The sequence below is a fragment of the Phoca vitulina genome, unplaced genomic scaffold (genome assembly GCF_004348235.1).
Source record: "Phoca vitulina isolate PV1807 unplaced genomic scaffold, GSC_HSeal_1.0 scaffold8, whole genome shotgun sequence".
NCBI classification, from domain to species: Eukaryota; Metazoa; Chordata; class Mammalia; order Carnivora; family Phocidae; genus Phoca; species Phoca vitulina.
This window is the reverse complement of record NW_022589711.1, coordinates 1082333-1102681: the sequence shown is the minus strand read 5'-3', so window position 1 is coordinate 1102681 and position 20349 is coordinate 1082333. Positions and strand designations below refer to the sequence as shown.

The window sequence follows — 20349 nt, the reverse complement described above, 5'->3', positions numbered from 1 at the left end:
TATGATGGATGGAAGTAGGTTGCAGTTTTAAGTAGGATGATGGTGAGCAATGCAACAAGAGATAAATTTGAGTTAATTTTGGGCAGATAAAATCCAGAGCACATGGAGATGGTTAGGATACATCAGTGAAAAATCAGGCATATAAAGCTTTGACCTTTATTCCTGAGCTTACTTACATTTGTTTGAGAGAGACACAATAAATATAACAAGTAGGCAAATTATATATTAAAGATGTAGGTAATATGGGAAAGTAGAACAAGGCAAGAGATTACACGTAGAGGATGAAAAAGAAACACTACCTTGACTGGAGTGGTCAGTGTGGTATCATTGAGAAAATGACATTGGAGCCAACCCATCCATTGTTTATCATAACTTGATCCTCTTCTCTGAACTCTCATTTGCTTCTTCTTGTGATGTATTTCAATAACAATATCAATTTTCTTCGCCTGGTTGGGTTTCTAGTTGTTGTAATCCATACAATAATATTCTATTTTGTTGCTTTTCCTTCATGCTTCATGGGTCTCTAAACAGCTGTTTATCCTTCACCATACTACATCTCTTCATAAAAGATATTTTTGGTGGAATAGAATCATTCTGGTTAGTTAGAATATTCCATTTCATCCAATTTTATCACTACCAGTGTAAGGAATAGTCACTTTCTTTGCCATAACCTGTTAAGTACTCTACTTTAATTGTTGCCTTACCTCCTACTAATGTTCTTAGTTTCATTGTTTCATTTTTTTTTCTCATTCTCTCTCTCTCTCTTTTTTTTTTTTTTAATCTAACTAATCTCTGTAGAAGTGGTTTTCAATTTTCCAGGGGGGGTAAAGTATGGAAAGGTTTGCCAATGAGTGGGTGGGAATTAAAGTGAATGTTTTTGTCCAGTTTCCAGAGAGGCCTACCAGTCATACCTAAGACAGGATGACATTCTCTCACTCTCTTCTTGAAATTTATTATGCTTTATAATCAGATTATCAAAAAGCTTTACTCATGATTAGATACAGATTTTGAGATGGAGAAAAGGCATATCCCAAGGAGATAGGATTTACGTTCACATGACAAGTACATCTTCGTTTTTAGTTTGAGTAATTTAGAAGAAAGATACCACGTCACAACATATTGTCCTTAAAAACCTTATGAGTTTCTACTTTTGAAAACTAGAAAGAAAGAACACATTAATCCAAAGGAAGCAGAAGAAAATGAATAATAAAAATTAGAGCAGAAACCAATTAAGTTGAAAACAAGAAATCTGTAGTGATAATCAACAAAGCCAAAAGCTTTTTGGTTGGAAAATTGATAAGTTTCTAAGCAGGCTAAGAAAAAGAAAAAAAGAGAATACACAAATTGCTCATATCAGGAGAAATGAAAGAGGGGCTATGAACTACAGATGTCATGGATATTAAAAGGATACTAAAAGAATACTATGAACAACTCTATAATTACAAATTTGAGAATCTAGATGAAATGGACAAATTCCTTGAAAGTCACAATCTGCTAAACTCACACAAGAAGAGATAGACAATTCAAATTATAGACATTAAAACAACTAATAACCTTCCAGAACAGAAAGAAGTAGTCTACATGGGTTCACTGGTGAATTCTATGAAACATTGAAAGAAGAAATCATATCAATTCTCAACAATCTCTCCCAGAAAATAGAAACAGAGGTAATTCCTCCTAATTTATTTTGTTAGTCTTGAATTACTAAAACCAGACAAAGTCATTACAAAAAAAGAAAGAAAGGAAAAAAAAAAACACAAGCCAAAATCTTTCATTAATATGGATGCAAATATTTTCAATAAAATGTTAGCAAATTGAATCCAACAACGTATAAACAAAATTATACACCATGACCAAGTGGAGTTTATTCTAGATATTCAAGTTTGTTTCAGCATTTAAAAATCAATTGATGCATTTCATCCCATCACAGGCTAATGAAGAAAAAATCACATGGTCATATCAATAGATACAGAAAAGAGTTTGAAAAAATTCAACACTCATTCATGGCTAAAATCTCTCTGCAAACCAATAATAGAGGGGAACTTCTTTTTTTTTTTTTTAAGATTTTATTTACTTATTTGAGATAGAGAGTGAGAGCGAGAGCATGAGCTAGGAGACAGAGGGAGAGGGAGAAGTAGGCTCCCCACTGGGCAGGGAGCCCGATGCAGGGCTTGATCCCAGGACCCTGGGATCATGACCTGAGCCAAAGGCAGATGCTTAACCAACTGAGCCACTCAGGTGCCCCTGATGGGAACTTCTTTAAAACATGTACAAAAACCGTATAACTAACACCATACTAAAGAGTGAGAAACTTGAAGCTTTCCCACCAAGATCAGGAAAGAGGCAAGGATACCGCTTCTCACCACTGATTTTTGAAATTGTACCAGAAGTCCTATCTAATGCAATAAGACAACAACAACAAAAAAGAAGTAAGAGGCATATAGTTTAGGAAGGAAGAAGCAAAACTTTGGTCTCAGGTTACATGGTTATCTACATAAAAAATCTGACAGAACTTATGAAAAAAGCCTCTTAGAACTAATAAGTGGTAATAGCAAGATCACAGGATACAAAATTAAAGTACAAAAAGTGCTTTATGTATCAGCAATGAACAAGTGGCATTTGAAATTAAAAACACATTACCATTTACAATAGTACCAAAAAATACTTAGCTATAAATCTAATAAAATTTGTACAAAGTCTATATGAGGAAAACAAGAAAACTCTGATGAAAGATATCAAAGAAGAACTAAATAAATGGAAATATATTCTATGTTCATGGATGGTAAGACTCAATCTTGTCAAGATGTCAGTTCTTCTCAACTTGATCTGTAGATTCAGTGCAATCTCAGTCAAAATCCCAGCAAGCTATTTGATGAATATCAACAGATAGATTCTAAAGCTTATATGGTGAGGAAAAAAACCTGGAATATCCAACTCAATATTGAAGAAGAATAATGTGAGAGGACTGACACAACTCAACTTCTAAGACTTACCAAAGAGCTGCAATCAAGACACTGTAGTATTGATGACATAATAGACAAATACATCCGTGGAACAGAATAGAGAGGCAACAAATAGGTCTGTATAAATAGAGTCAACTGTTCTTTGACACAGGAGCAAAGACAATACAATGAAACAAATACAGCTTTTTTCACAAACGGTAGAACAACCAGACATCAACATGGGGAAAAAAAAAAAGAATCTAGACACAGACTTTACACCCTTCAAAAAATTAACTCAAAATGGACCATAGACTTAAATTTCAAATTTAAAATGCAAAACTGTAAAAGTCCTAGAAGATAAAATAAAAGAAAGCCTACATAACTTTGGGTATGGTAACTTTTTAGACACAACACTATCATTAGGCAAGGCATTATCCATGAAAGGAAGAATTAAGCTAGACATCATTAAAACTAAAAAAAAAAAAAAAAAAATTACAGAAGACACTGTAAGAAAATGAGAAGACAGGCCACAGACTGGGAGAAAATATTTTCAGAAGACACAATTGACAACAGATTGTTAACCAGAATATACAAAGAATTCTTAAAACTCAACAGTAAGAAAACAGACAATGGAATTAATAAATGGGCAAAAGGCATGAACAGAAACCTCACCAAAGATGATATACAATGGCAAATAAGTATATGAAAAGATGTTCAACCTCTCATGTCACTTAAAACAGTGAAATGTCCCTACAAACCTATTAAAACTATTAAAATAGCCAATATCCAAAATACTGACAAAACCAAATCCTGGTGAGGATGTGGAGGAAAAGGGGTTCTCATACATTGCTGGTGGAATGCAAAATGTTACGAGCACTTTGGAAGACAGCAGTTTGGCAGTTTCTTGCAAAACTAAACAATCTTGCTGTATGATTCAGCAATCACACTCCTTGATACTTATCCACATGATTTGAAAACCTCTGTTTACCACAGAAACCTGCACCTGGATTTTTGTAGCAGCTCTATTCTTAATTGTCAGAACTTGGAAGCAAGTAAATGTCCTTCAGTAGGTGAATGGATTAGTAAACTTTGGTACACTCAGACAATGGAATATTATTCAGTGCTAAAAATAAATGAGCTATCAAGCCATGAAAACACATGGTGGGAACTTAAATGCATATTACTAAGTGAAAGAAGCAATCTGAAAAGGCTGCATACCACATTTTCCATCCATATGATATGCTGAAAAAAGTAAAACCTTGGAGACAATAAAAAGATCAGTGTTTGCCGGGTGTTGGGGCAGAGAGAGGGATGGATAGGCAGAGCACAGAGGATTTGGGGGCAGTAAAACTATTTTGTATACTACTACAATGGTGGATACATATCCTTATACATTTGCCAGATATCAGGAGTGAACTATAATGTAAACTATGGACTTCAGGTGGGGATGTATCAATGTAGGTTCATTGGTATAAATCTACCACTGTGCTAGAGGATGTTGACATTGCAGGAGGTTTTGTGTGTGTGTGTGAGAACAGGGGGTGTATGGGAACTTTCCATACTTTCCACTCAACTTTGCTGTGAACCTAGGACTACTCTAAAATAAAGATTTTTTATTAAAAGAAGTCTTAGGTGACCAGTGTCAAACTTCTTCCTTTTATTTTAAAGACCCTTGGACACATCTTCAGCTTTAAATTTTGATATTGTAATAGATTACACGGTCAATTAGACAAGGGTGTGGTAATACATTTATAATGTGACACTTTCAGCTTCTGGTGTGATTAATTGCCATGCATTAAACATTGGCCAAGAAACCACACTTAGTAATGATCATGGGATTATCACTATTTGAACAGAGTTCTAAGCTGGAGGAAGACAAAGACTTATACGATGTTTTCTTAGGAAACTATTTCAAATTACAAATACCCGTGCTACAATGCCTTGCAAATGGTGAGACATTAGTAATAGTGATCTAGGATTAAAAACTAAACTGTATTGAGCACTCCATGAGACATCACACAAATAATACTATTTTATCCTGTGATATCCCTGTTTTGTAGGGTATATTTTGCCCTGTTGTGGCATTGAGGAACTTGTGAGGCACCCAGACCTAAAATAAATTGCTCGAAATCACACAGATAAGGAATACTGGGAGTCAGATGACCATGGTGTTGGTTCCAGAGTATGCCTTGTAGCTATTTTATGATCTTGTCTCCCACCTTCCTCTTGACTGTCACTGACTGGAAATGCAAAAGCAGTGAGTTTTAAAGAAAATATTTCATTCTTCCGTTTTCTAGGTCAGTAGCCATTTGAGAAGATTGTTGGGTAAAGAGAAACAAAAAAAAACTATCTCAGAAATATATTCTGTAGCTTAAAGATTGTGGAGTACAGTTGATTGAATAACAGACTATTTTAACTGAGAATGCTAATGTGGGCGGACAGAAAGGTTGATATTAAATCAGCAGAATATTGTTTTGGTAGCTAGAGTAAATGGAATTGTACTAATTAGCGTAGTAGCAGGTTTATATTCTATTTATATTTCCATATTGCAAGAACTTCTTCTTATATTTTTAAGAAGCCTAATCATTGTAAGCAGATGAATCACTTTTTCTGTCTTTTATTCCCCAGTAACCTTAATAAATCAGCATAGCCCAGACGGAATGTGACTTTTCCACATATTTATATATTTGCCTTACCAAATATAGATGATCTTTTTTTTTCCTTAGTCTCATGTCCTATTTAAACTTTTTTAGCAAGCTTGCATTTGTTTCCAATTGTTTTTCTGACAGAATAGTGACAAAGTCATCAGTCTGGTAAATTAGGAGGAAAAAATAACAGATTTTCACATCTGGAGCCTCAGGCTAAATTTAAAAAAAAATTCTTCAGACAACACCTTTATTTAAGAATATCATAACAGTTTGTGATGTCTTACAAATCACCCAATAATAAAATCATTTTCTTCTTTGATACATTTATGCCATTTTGATCTATATTTAATATTTAGGAGAAATTTTCCTAAAGTTATATATATATATATCTCCTATCTATAAGTGTGGAAAATTGTCCTGTAGAAAGACACATTAAAATAATGGCTTCTTAGTATATGCTTTATATACACATTGCATATTGCAGAGTTGAGGTCACATATAAATTTATAATCAGTTGGTTGCCATTTATAAGGTTTGACATAATCACATGGGAGAAGCAACTGCATTGGTTTAAAAGTGCTTCAACATTTAAGTGGGTATAGTGTTTCCTCTCACTAACTAAATAGCACCATCAATTTCATCTAGAGCTTCAGGCAATTCATTAATACTTTAGCAGATGAATATATGATATTTAAAATATTTATCTAACTGAAAAGTGAAGACATAAACTGCATTAAACATGCTATTGGCTGAGATTTTTCATAAAATTTACAGATATATAAATCACTTTTCATATATATCTCATAATGTTTTCTAAATGTATATTTTATAAAGAAGAAATAAACAGCAAAGATAAATATATTTGTTTAATTCACTTCTCCTACATGATCTTCTGCTGCTTTCAATTTTTGCCTTGTAATATTATTTATGAGACTCAGTAATAGTGGACTTGACTAATGGTTACAGTGTAAAATGTATCTTCACTTTGCTTTCTTGCATGGGGATTTGATAGTGCAGAGTAATGTAAATAATTAATATGACATAATGCCTAGAGCCAGGAGGGTACCCAAAAGTTGTACAAATGAATTATAAAATGATGGCATTTTGTATTTTTATTTATGAATATACAAGAAAATTTCTCTGTTGATATAGAAATGTATCTCAGAAAGGAACTATTTGTATTCAGGTGTTAAGTTTTTGCTCTTCATTGGAAAGAAAGTGGATGAACCTCAATGGAATTAAGTATGACAGTGTAATGAAGAGTTATATATAGTACTATATTTTAGAGTCGCTGTATATCAGAGTAACACAAACTTGCTTAGAGACATATTAATATAATTTTTTTCTTCAATTTCCAAGGTTGTCAGTGACATTGAGCCTGATCTCCACTTAGATGTGCACTATGGCAGTGAAGTAAAACATAAGGCCCTTAGTGAACAATGACAAATGTAGTAGAGAATGACCTGAAAAATATCACTATGAAACATGCTAAGTTGGCTTTATTTAGTTGTTTCTTTAGGTTTCCTTGGAGTAAGTCAAGAGCTTAACTCCAAAGGCAATGCCATGAAACCAATTTTGTTAAGAGGCCTAGACAATTTCACATGAATACACTAATATTCTGGGGTATTAAATCCTGTATTTTACTACATCCTTAGAATAATGAGTAGTATGCTTAGATAGATAAATATTCCTGATACTTTCAAAGTATCTGCCATCATTATCACCTTTTATCAATCAGATTTCTGATAAAAAATTAACAGGGATCTGTTCACAGTCATACTCTCTAGCAAGCTTAGATCATAAGTAGCATATTTATAGCCTTTAAAAGTCGTAAGACCTAGAGTTGACCTGTAATTTTGAAACTTAGAGGTTTAAACAAAGCTTTTCCTTAAAGAATGGGCCATTCACCCCCCTATTTACAATATGTTTAGTGGTAGAATTGCCTGATGAGGCAAATGCAGATCCAGAATGCCTACTTAAATTTGAATTTCAGATAAACAATGTGTAATTTCTCAGTATAAGTATCTCCCATGTAATATTTAGTAAAAGGCGAAAGATTTATGCATTTTGAAGAGAAACCGGAGTATCCCCATGTAATATTTAGGACACACTTATACTTTTAAAAAAAAATCAGGGTTTATCTGAGAGTTTTATGGGTGTCTACATTTAATCAGGTAACTCTTTATTGAGACATCTAGGGACAGATGAAGATGGACATCATTTCTGCCACACGACTAGCCCTGTTTGAGTAATAATGAACTTCCCACAAAAATCTGTATTTCTGGAAGGCAATAAGCATGAATTTCATTTTAAAATTTAATTCATTCAACAAATATTTATTTTGTGCCTATTCAATGTAAGGAATTCTGCAAGGTACTTAGTGAAAACATAGGATCACTGACTTTAGCAAGAGAATAGTTTAGCTAGGAGACAGATAAGCAAAATGGATCAATAATTATAAATGGAGAAAGATGGTGTGAAATAAATAAAACAGTAATGTGAGAGAGAGGAGGGCCATCTTTAAATAAAGAGGCCAGAAAAAGACTAGATGAGGGAATAGTCTTGAACTGAGGCCTAAAAATTAATTGTGATCTGAATTAGTCATATGAAAATGTGAGATAAGAGCATGCTAGGGAGTGGGAATTCCTATATGACAATGCCCTATATCAAGAAAGGACTTAATATGGAATGTACAGGAAAATTATTTATGGAACATAGTGAAACACTTTATGGAAAAATTAAATAGGTCCTTGCAATCATAGTAAGAATTTGGATTTTTTCTTTTGTTTTCCTTTTTTACTTTTCAAAGTGGAAAGCCATTGGGTTCCTTAAAGCATAAAAATAACAAACTTTGGTTTCTATTTTCAGAAAATGAGTTTAAGTAACACAGGGAGAATATATGGGGGAAGAGCACAAATACAAACTGGGAGACAGGTTAAGATGCAAATGCAGTAGTCTGGTGGGCAGGTGGGAAGATGGCAGACTTGGAAAACCAGAGTGGTAGCAGCAAAAATGATAAGTGGAGAAATGTAATATATATATATATTATTATTATATATTACATATATATATAATATAATATTGGAAGTAGTGATAAGGGCATGTGAGACCTGCTAAGGGCTTAGTTGTTGGAACTAAGAGAAAACTATTAAAAGATGACTCAGTGTTTTAGCTAAGAGTAGTACCAGTGCGCTTAGAGAAGGAAGGTCAGAGGAAGAAGGGGTTGTGAAATAAAATCAAGTGTTAATTTTTATTAGTGATAAATGGACATAGGCTGTGGTAGGTATCCTAATTATTATTTTTTTTAAGATTTATTTGTTTTGAGAGAGAGAGAGACAGAGAGAGAGAGAGAGAGAGAGAGAGAGAGCTTGTGAGTGGGGGAGGGGCGGGGGAGAGAGAGAATCTCAACCAGACTCCCTGCTGAGTGCGAAGCCCTACCCGGGGCTCAATCTTAGGACCCTGAGATCATGACCTGAGCCAAAATCAAGAGTCAGACATTTAAGCAACTGAGCCACCCAGGCGCCCTCTAATTATTTTTTGTTTGATTCCTACAATGAAATAGCCCAACATTTCCATCTAATAGTCAAAAACAACTAATTTAACTCCCCCCCCCCTTATCTCCTAGAGGACTAATTCTCTGTAGAAACTGGTTAAAAACAAATATCTGAAAATTAACTCTCCTTAAATTTCAAAAACATGAAGCATGTTCAAGCATTACATGGTATTCTAAAAAAAGAACATTGAGGTAGTTGTGAAATGATTCTGAAAAACCAAGTTTTCTCAGTCAAGAGATAACACCTGTGAATTACTTGATTTTGAAAAAAACGGGCCATTTGTATTACTCTGTTACCTTTTCTCAGTCATTTGTCATTTTGTATTGATGACTTCAGTGCCATTTCCAGTTTATTTGACTAAAAGTTATCAGAATAGGGGCGCCTGGGTGGCTCAGTCGTTAAGCGTCTGCCTTCGGCTCAGGTCATGATCCCAGGGTCCTGGGATCGAGCCCCACATCGGGCTCCCTGCTCCACAGGAAGCCTGCTTCTCCCTCTCCCACTCCCCCTGCTTGTGTTCCTGCTCTCGCTGTCTCTCTCTCTGTCAAATAAATAAATAAAATCTTTAAAAAAAAAAAATAATAAAATAAAATAAAATAAAAGTTATCAGAATAATTCAAAGAAAGTTCTATAACCATAAATATTGAGAAACAGGAGTGTCATTTCAAAAATCTATATATAATTGAGATATCCTTCTAAGGGTGATGGATAATCATAATTGAATTTCATTATCAGTCATCTGTTTTTCACATCCATTTGCTGATTTGATTTTCTAATAAAATCATGATGAATATCAATCTGGTTTTTAGAAACATTGAATTTAGAATTTTTCTATGAAAATGTAATTGGGCATGATACATTTTGATAATGTAATATAGTGTTAAAAGATAAACTGAGTCACATTGAAATTTTTAAGAGTGTATTTGAACAAAAATCAATTTGAAATGGGCAGCATCCAATCTAGCAAATAAAAGGAGCTCTTAAGAGCTATACAGAGTGAGAGAATTATATAGGCAAAAAAGCAGGTTGGTTATTGCAAAGTTACTTATTTTGGGGGGATGGGAGGGGCCTATCAGGCAGATTATTTAATTAGTGCTAATGAAGTGATTCCTGATTGACTGGTTTAAGATTCCACTTCTGGGAGAGCTAAAACTATAATAAACTATAATTAAGTCTTAGTTTGGTGACACAAGACTTTGCATAAGCGACTCATTTTGGGTTTGTTGTCTTAATTTTGACAATTTCCTTTTTGACCAGCCTCTCAGCTTAAACTGGGAGATGTGATAAAAAATGTAAGGTATTAGTGCTACTCCCATATACTGTTCTAAAGTTTTCACAGTTTTTGCTGGATCTCTGTGTGGTATTCCCTGGTCATGATGTGGGGTTCACAGTCTTAACTCACTCATACTCTTCATTCCTTTCCTGGTATTCTAATCATAGGGAGATCATTTGCTTGGCGGTTAGGGGGCTATGAACATGCATTTAAAGATTTTGAGAGAATACGGTATACCAGGGAGACTATTATGATTATTATAAGCAGGATAATTCCCAGTGTCTGGAGTGCACTTGGGAGCCTTGATCCTCTAAACCCAAACCAATCACAATCTAATGAAGACCCCGTTCAAGGAGTCACTTTTTTAAGCCAACTTGTTTATTCAGTAATCTTACATAACTAGGTTTCAACTTCCCCAGAAGTGTTAATTCAAGTGCAGCAAGGGTGTTGGCCATAGCACAAACAGCTCCTTACTCAGCTAAAAGATAATCAAGGGCTATCCTATTATCAAGAACAGATTTGGCCAGAGAGTTTAGGGATTTTTGATGAGCCACTATTGCTTTCACAGCAGATTCTGCAATATCTTCAAGAGTTAAGAAGAGATTCCTGATCAGAGTCTCAGTTGTACTTATTCTTGCCAGGGGAGTAGGAATCTGCCAAAGGAAGTGGATTTTGAATCATGACTGCCTCCTGGTAATTCCTGGCTTGGGACAGGGAAGGTGATAGCCATGGAGGCCAGTAGAATTTAAGGATCTGTAGACCACACAGGTGGTTTTATTCTGGTTACCCTGGCCTTTTGTCCCTTTCTTTGTACAGACTCTTGACTCAAGGCTCCCCAGGTTGGGGGTTGTTAACTAGAGAATGGGAAATGGACCCCAGGATTATCGAGTTTGACACAGTAGAGAGGGGTTTGTTCCAGAAGAACTGAGGCATTAGAAATCAGAGAGAAGTTTGTGACAGCAGAAACTACAGGATCACCATCAAAATGGCAAATGTGACAGTGGAGTAGAGGTTGGATTGCCCTCCTTTGCAATGGCCTGAGACTTGTGAACAATGGCATTATCTTTCCAGGCCAGAGAAAGGCAAAAAGTGTCCAAAAGAATCATAAAGACCTTCATGATGTAAGAATCAGGAGAAGGGTGTTCAGAGAGTGAAGGAAGAATAGAATAAAACATTCTTGATTCAACATCTTGGGAGGAAGCAGCCTACCTTGATGTCAGAGGTCTCCAACACTTCCACAGGACCAGATGTGCTGTGCCATATTTTGGGGGGCCCCAACCTAATGGTTTGTCTGCCAAGTTCTCAGGATACAAAATGGGACAAACAAAAAGGCAGTAGTTATCCCTGGGAGAGAAATGATCAACAGCATATGGATACCTGAAAACAAATCCATAAGTCATAATTCAAAGATCTAATTCTTACAAATTTTTTTTTGGGGGGAGGGATTTCTGGTATCGTTGTTGTTTTGCCTGTCAATCTGAATTTGGGAAGAAAGGGACAATGTGAAATATTACCTTCCTCTCTTGACCAGGCACTGGTTAGACTTGGGAGAGCTGGCTTTGGCAACAATTCTCAATCTTTGCCAGCTTCTGCTAGTTTTTCTAGAATCCCATCTATAGGTTGTGGAGTGAGTGGGGTGTCCCAGTGGATCTTATCCTGGTCACAAGAAACTGTAGAGGAAGAAAAATAGTATTTCCTCTACCCTTTATGGTGAGTACTTGGCTAAGACTCCTTTTTCTCTAGGCACCTAGAGAAATGGGTGAGGTTATATGGGTTAAAAGTCTCCACTGTGGCCACTGTAATTCAAGGTTATCTTTGGTAAGGTTAACCTGCTTGTTCAACCTTTAAACAAAATTTTATTCCCCTCTGGCCTCACGCTGGACCCAGTCTAGTTTCTAAGTCAGACCCAGTCTGATCCTGACTGATTTCTGGGCCCAGTCTGGAAAAAGAAATGCTCTCAGATAAAATCTGAAAGCACATAATGCAAAAGGTACAGAAGTAGATATGAGAGGAACTTAACCCATATCCTTAAGACACAGCAGGAAAGCAGTGAGCAGGGTTCACAGGTACCTAAGCCTGGTTGCTCAGTGCTCCCGGGAGCCTTCAGGGGTCTTTTTCAGTTCCCCTTTCTGATACCAGAACTGTTAAAAGATAAACTGAGGCATATTAAAAATTTTAAGAGTTTATCTGAGCAAAAATTGATTCGAATTGGGTGGCGTCCAGTCTAGCAGATAGAAAGTGCTATAGAACATGAAAGACTTTTATAGGCAGAAGGGAATGGGAACAAGGAAGTTATACAAGGCAAAAAAAGCAGGTTGGTTATTGCAAGGGAACTTTCCTTTAGGGGATGGCAGGGGTCTATCAGGCAGATTACCTAACTAGCTCTGATTAGGAGATTACTGACTGGTTTAAGATTCCATTTCTGGGAGAGCTGAAACTGGAATTAAGGCTTGATTTGGTGATGTGGAGCTTTAGCATAAGTGACTCCCTTTTGAGCCTGTTGTCTTTTTCTTTTTTTTTTTTTTTAAGATTTTATTTATTTATTTGACAGAGACACAGTGAGAGAGGGAACAAAGCAGGGGCAGTGGGAGAGGGAGAAGCAGGCTCCCTGCAGAGCAGGGAGCCAGATGCGGGGCTCGATCCCAGGAGCCTGGGATCATGACCTGAGCCGAAGGCAGATGCTTAACGACTGAGCCACCCAGGCGCCCCGCCTGTTGTCTTGTTTTTAACATTAGAAAATTAAAACGTGATCAAAATGTAAGTAAACTTATTTAGAGGAAGAAAATAAGAACATAGTGGAGATAGCTTTTATGTAAAATATTTTTAAAATTTGAAAAAAAAATTTTAAAATGTATTTTTCAGAATTTCATTTTCCATGAAGAATATTTGAAATTTTATGTATTAAATATATATTTATGACTTTTGTGATAAATTCTTTTCCAAATGAAAATATATACTTTATTTTCCAGCTTTTATACACAATCATGAAATTGTAGTAAACCACGGTTTTGTTAAAGCAAGTAGATTATGTGATATATTTTTTTCTTTATGGAATCAACATTTAACTGTACTAGATAATTGTTGTACTAGTTATTTATTGCTTAGGGTTATAGAGCTGTTTGTTGATGTAATGTTAAAAAAGAAAAACAAACAAAAAACCCATAACAAACCTTAGAAATTAAAATCTTCCCAACATCATTCTCTATTACAACCAAAAAGTTCATTTAAATAGGAATATCTAAGCCATATTAAGTATCAATGTCTATTTATTTCGACTAGTTCTATTTATATTATTGGCACAACTTTAATGTATTTTCATAAGACAATGCCAACCACATTGACAGAGAGGAAGAGAGGGAGGAGGGGGACAGACAAGGAGAAGGAGAGGGAGAGACAGAATGGATATATTATAGGAGCTCTTATGAAAGTCATCTCCCAAACAACTTTTTTTTCCTTTCTTTCCTTTTTTCTTTCTTTTCTTTTCTCTTCTCTTCTCTTCTCTTTCTTCTCTTTCTTTCTTTCTTTCTTTCTCTTTCTTTCTTTCTTTCTTTCCTTTCTCTTTCTTTCCTTTCTCTCTTTTCTTTTTCTTTCTCTTTCTTTCTTTTTCTTTCTTTCTTTCTTTCTTTCTTTCTTTCTTTCTTTCTTTCTTTCTTTCTTTCTTTCTTTCTTTCTTTCTTTCTTTCTTTCTTTCTTCCTTCCTTCCTTCCTTCCTTCCTTCCTTCCTTCCTTCCTTCCTTTCTTTCTTTTCTTTCTTTCTTTCTTTTCTTCAGAAATTTAGAGGAAGACCATGTTGTGCAGAGCCTATATTTACCAATTTGGTGTTAGTGACTTATTTCCTACAAATAAGTTAATGTTAAGCTTCATCTGTTTTTCCTTTGTATTCCTGTGACTACTTTCTGATTATGTTCTATATATTTTAAAGGTTTAATCTATAATATATCTCTGACTCAAAATTTGTGTTTATTCATAATGTTTGTGAATGACTTTATAGAGTATCTAGAAACTTAACTATAATATTCTTCATAGGGTTATCTTGGACAGTTGTAGAAATATTTATTACTTAAGATTACCAAATACTTTTGAAATGCTTATCATTTCACATGAGGAACAAATAGTAATAATAATAGTGAATTATGTAGCTGCTTTTATATCATATTCTATCAAAATTATTTATCATATATATATTTGAAGTCAATAAAATGAAAGGAAATCATATATTACTTCAACTTTTGTGAAAAACTTATTTGGTATAACATATATTAATATAACCTAATATATTAACATATATGCCTCTCTTTCTCTCTCTCTCTCTGGCCCTTTCTTCCTCCCTCTCTCCCTCCTTCCTTTACTCCCTTCCTTCCTTCCAACAATGAATGCGACATTTTCCCCTCAATGAAATGAACTGTACTCCATCTTCCTTGTCATATTGACCATCACTGCTTTTGCCCTGGGATAATATTACTGATAGGTAAGTTTATAATATAAAAAGAGGAGAAGTTTTCTTTATAATGCCTGACATATATTTTGGGAAAACATTTTACACATGTTTATAATTCTGTTTTGAGTAGGAATAGATAGGAATTAAGTAACTACCAATTTTAACATCATTATTTTGAAGTTAATAACTTAAGTTGAAAATCAGCCTTTTGTATCTGATTTAAGATAATAAGGATAATAATAATAAGGATATTAGCAAATGAATTACTTAATAAAAGGCATATTATTGCTATTTTCTTCTTATAATGCTAATTCACAAAAAATTTTTTCTCACCAAAGCAACCAATCTGGATGCATTATTCCATCTTCATTTTCATTTCTGACAGAACAGTTATAATCCTGAATTTGGCTAGTGCCCCTGATTTACCTTTTCTGAAAGAAAGACAGAGACCAAGACAGTGAGGAGGTGGGGGGAGAGTGGAGAGATGGAGAGAGGGAGGCAGCATGTACTAGTTGAGCTTATGGCAAACATTAAACATAGTGAGCACTGCTTTCTTTTCATTTTAATTTAAAGATGTAGATTTACTCAGTTAATTTCTGATTTCTCTGTTATTCCCTCTACAATTTTCAATTCTTATCTAAACTGTTCATTCAGTTCAAAAAACTTTAATTTTCTGAATTTTTGTCAGTAAGACAGACATTTTCTAAGAAAGAATGTTAATACAAAATATTATATTTTGAGTCCATACTATGAACCTATCACTGGGGTTTAAAGAGATGAATTAGACATACTTCTGATCTCATACTCTAGGATTTCCAAACAGACATTTTTAAAGTGAGTTATGATTTATAATCTGTCTTCACCTCCATTGTATTATGTAATCATTTCGTTTAAACTCTTAATCTGGTCTTATATAATTATTTAACACTGGTAGAAATTATTTTAAAATAATAGTATTGTGATTATGTTGTTTCAAATAATACATTTTTAATATTTAAAAATAAAATTTGAGGATTACCTATTGTCCCTATCTATGAAATGGCCTTCTTATTCTTAGGGCTCTCACTTGAAAAGCATACATTTTGGCTGCAGACCAGCATCAGATATTGGCATAGAGCTGGGCAAAAATTTGTCACAAAGGTCAGGTATACCTTACAAATGTTTACTAGTTGTCTTAGAATTGGTGAGGGCAGATTCAGAGGTGAGGGACCATAATAACTGAACATGCTCCGTCTTGACGGTCTCACTCATATCCTGATAAGTACTTTTCAGCGCTGCCTCTGAGTTAGTTCCTAGAATGTTTTCATGAAATTAAGGTTTGAATATTTTTTTTTTCCTTCTAAAGCACTTTAGAGCTTTTGTGTCTTAAAAACTACTGGGAAAGTGCACTAACTATAGCTGCTGATTGCATTATTAAATTAATGTTTTCTGATGGTTTGCTTGATGTATTTCTCCGACTGTATATTTGAAAGCAGTACAAAATCATATATACCTGACAGACTGATTTCCTCTTTTTCTCCCTTCACAAACTGTTTTGCCTTAAGAAATTATTTTTTTTTACTGTAAAAATACTAATGAGAAATTCTCATCAAGTTTAAAATGACATTCTCCCAAACTGATATGGGTGTTAACTATAATTAATTCCAACAGCTGTTGTCTTCTTTTAGTGTGACATTTGTCAAAAAGCCATCTTCATACTTTTGGCTTATTATGGTGTATCTGGGCAGTTTTATTCAAACTAGAAAGTATATTTACTTTATGATAGAAATAAAATATGTCTGGTTATTACATGTGTCATTTCCATGAGGAATATGTAATTGTTTTATTTTTTAATTTTTTTCATGTTTCAAGTTTTTATTTAAATTCTAATTAGTTAACATCTAGTGTAATATTGGTTTCAGGAGTAGAATTTAGTGATTCATCACTTACATACAACACCAGTGCTCATCACAGCAAGTGCCCTCTTTAATACCCATCACCCATTTAGCCCATCCCCATCCACCTCCCCTCCAGCAACCCTCAGTTTGTTCTCTATCTTTAAGAGTCTCTTATGGTTTGCCACCCTCTCTTTTTTTCTCTTCCTTCTCCTATGTTCATTTGTTTCATATCTTAAATTCCACATGTGAGTGAAATCATACGGTATTTTTCTTTCTCTGACTGATTTATTTCTAGCATAATACCCTCTAGCTCCATTCATGTCACTGCAAATGGCAAGATTTCATTCTTTCTGATGGCTGAGTAATATTCCATTGTGTGGAGATATATATATATATATATATCCATTCATCACTTGATGGACATTTGGGCTCTTTCTATAATTTGGCTTTTGTCGATAGTGATGCTATAAACATTGGGGTACATATGCCCCTCCAAATCAGCACTTTTATATTTTTGGATAAATACCTAATAGTGCAATTGCAGGGGGGCAGGGTTGTTCTATTTTTAACTTTTTGAGGAAACTCCATACTGTTTTCCAAAGTGGCTGCACCAGTTCACATTCCCACCAACAGTGCAAGAGGGTTCCCCCTTCTCCACATCCTCTCCAGCATCTGTTGTTTCTTGTGTTGTTGTTGTTAGCCATTCTGACAGGTGCGAAGTGTTATCTCATCATCACTCATCATCAAGGAAATACAAATCAAAACTATATGAGATATGTAATTGTTTTACAGTCAAATTTGTGCAGACATAGGACATTATGGGCTAAATGCCACTGTAAATGTGAGTGTCAGAGCTGTCCTGGAAGCAATGTGGTATCCGCCACAGAGGGACCACTCCTGTGTTGTTTCAGTTATCTACTGGTGTGTAACCAAAACAGACCAAATTCATAGTTGGTTTTAAAAAAAAGCAATTTATTATTCCTCATAATGTTGTTGGCTCTTTGGGAATTCTCTTTCATTGTCAAATGGGGCACCTACAAGGTTCAAAATGGCCTCGTGTAAAGGCCTGACTGTTGTCCACTGCCATGGCAGAGATCAGCCGGAGTTTGGGGGCAGGGATTTCGTTTGTCGTCCACATGGACTTCTCAGCACTACTTCGGCTTCCTCAAAGAAGAATGGCTAGGTCCCAGGGAGGAATGTTGGCAAAAGCTGTGCAACTCTAAGGTCCAGACCTCAAAGCTATACAGTATCACTCTTGCTACATGCAATTTCTTCAAAAGAGTTTGTGGATTGAGACATAGAAGGGGAAATAAAATAGGTTTTCTTTCCCATGACTATGAGTAAATACAATTTATTTATTCAACAAATGGTAATTAATTGCTTGCTATATTGAAATATCTTGTAGATTTTGAATGCTTAAAGATGAGTTGTTCTCATTCATTTACTTACTCTTTGCCTTGTTTCACGAAAGGTTAACATACTTATGGTAGCTTGTGATAAAACACTCTAAAACAATATCACAAACAGAGCGATACCATATAGTAAGCCATCATCCTAGGAAGTACGAAGAAGGTCATATAGAGAAATACATACATTGCATTGATGTCTTAGCCCTCAAACTCTAGCAAAGCTGTGGGAAGTTCAGGAACATTCTCTTATAAAGCTATCAATATGATCTTTCTTAGAAGTGTGTGGTGGGTGGGCGCCTGGGTGGCTCAGTTGGTTAAGCGACTGCCTTCGGCTCAGGTCATGATCCTGGAGTCCCTGGATCGAGTCCCGCATCGGGCTCCCTGCTCGGCAGGGAGTCTGCTTCTCCCTCTGACCCTCCCCCCTCTCATGTGCTTGCTCTCTCTCATTCTCTCTCTCTCAAATAAATAAATAAAAAATCTTTAAAAAAAAAAAAAAAAGAAGTGTGTGGTGGGTGTATGCACATGTGTGTTTTAAAAGAATGTTGTGGTATTCTGCAATAATGTCAACTCTGTGAAAGTGACATTTTTCTTTTTTATGTCCTCCTCTGTTCATGGGTACTTCAGCTTCAGTTTTCTTGAAAACAAGCTATAATCTCAAACCTAGCTCACTGATACAACTATACATTTTCACATTAAAAAAAAAAGATTGATTGAATTACATTTTATAAAGATACAAACTCAGTTTTGTATGCCTTTCCTACATGTTATTCCCTAGTGTTGAATTTCAATGCAATAAGGGAATGTGCTGATAGAAGGAAAATTACTTTTAAGTTCTAAAATCGTATTGTCTTTTACAGAACACAACTATATAGTTTTTCTGTAAATATGTAGTAGTTGAATGTGTCTCTCCACAAAATTACTGCTTTGTAGCACATAATCTCAGCATTTTATGCAAGTAAAAACCTATTCTGTTCTCATCTTGCAAGGTTTATTTAATAGAAGTGGAATAAGCAATGTTGATGCAGAAATATATAATTTACAATAACTAATGTTGTTTTCATATGTACCGAGACCTTTTTTTTTTTCTGTATATGCATTGCAATGAATAAAAATAAAGTAATTCTTTTACTTTTCCTTTTATTTTTATGAGTATGCTGATGACTGTGATGGCCACACACCCTTTGTAGGACAACTGCTCGCCGGTCATACCCCTTCTTGTATTAGGGCCTTTGCACTTTCTGAAACTTCTACTGGAATGTTTTTCTCCAGATACTTTCATGACTTGGCTTCTTTATCCTTTTTTCAGATCTTTACTGAAATGTTACCTTCTCTGTGACAAGCTCTCAGCCTTCCAGTATTTCTAATCCCCTCTTCTATTTTTTTGCACAGTATTTGTCACTGTTCAGACCGATTATATATTATAGTAATTATCAGTCTGTTCTCTCCCTGCCCCATTAGATATAACTACCAGGAATATATTTTTTATTTTAATATTGCTCATAACTATATCCCTGTCACCTACAGTAGCTACTGATACATAGTAGTCACTTAGTAATCTTCTAAATGAATGAGTGGATCATTAGTGAAGCAATGATAACTCAGCATTAATACTAATGAAATATTTAACTGATGTTCACATATACCTTCTTATGTTGATTCTTTTAGAGAATTATTTAGTAACCTTATGACAAGGTGCAATTCCCAACAGCAATAGGAAATACATGTTAACTTGCACTTTGACACATCTCACTAAATGTAAGAAACAAATATGCATATAACATGAAGTCTCTGGACAGCATAAAAATGTTTTAATGGTTGAGATTAATGTGATAGCTATTTTCATAGTAATTTCAGAATACATATTTTTTAGCCATTCAGTCATCCTATGTCTTTTGATCAGAGCATTTATTCCTTTTACATTTAAAGTAATTATTGATAGGTATGTACTTATTGCCATTTTGTTACTTGCTTTATGGTTGTTTTTGTAGTTCTTCTCTGTTCCTTTCCTCTCTTGCTCTTTTCCTTTGTGGTTTTTAATGGTTTTCCTTAGTGTTATACCTGGATTCCTTTTTCTTTATTTTTTGTGTATCTATTATAGGGTTTTGATTTATGGTTACCATTAAGTTCCTATATAACATCTTATGCATATAGCAGTCTATATTAAGTTGATGGTCGCTGAAGTTTGAACCCATATTCTCAGAATACATATTT

At 34.7% G+C, this 20349-nt stretch overlaps 1 protein-coding gene and 1 non-coding gene across 3 annotated transcripts in view; one reads left to right on the top strand and one right to left on the bottom strand.

Moving 5' to 3' along the window:
• Positions 1-20349, top strand: part of NCAM2 (neural cell adhesion molecule 2) — a 517778-nt gene that overhangs the window by 172877 nt on the left and 324552 nt on the right. The window lies entirely within an intron of this gene.
• LOC116634237 lies at positions 7566-7677 on the bottom strand. The gene has a single exon (XR_004299916.1). It is a non-coding gene; the product is annotated as a U5 spliceosomal RNA (small nuclear RNA).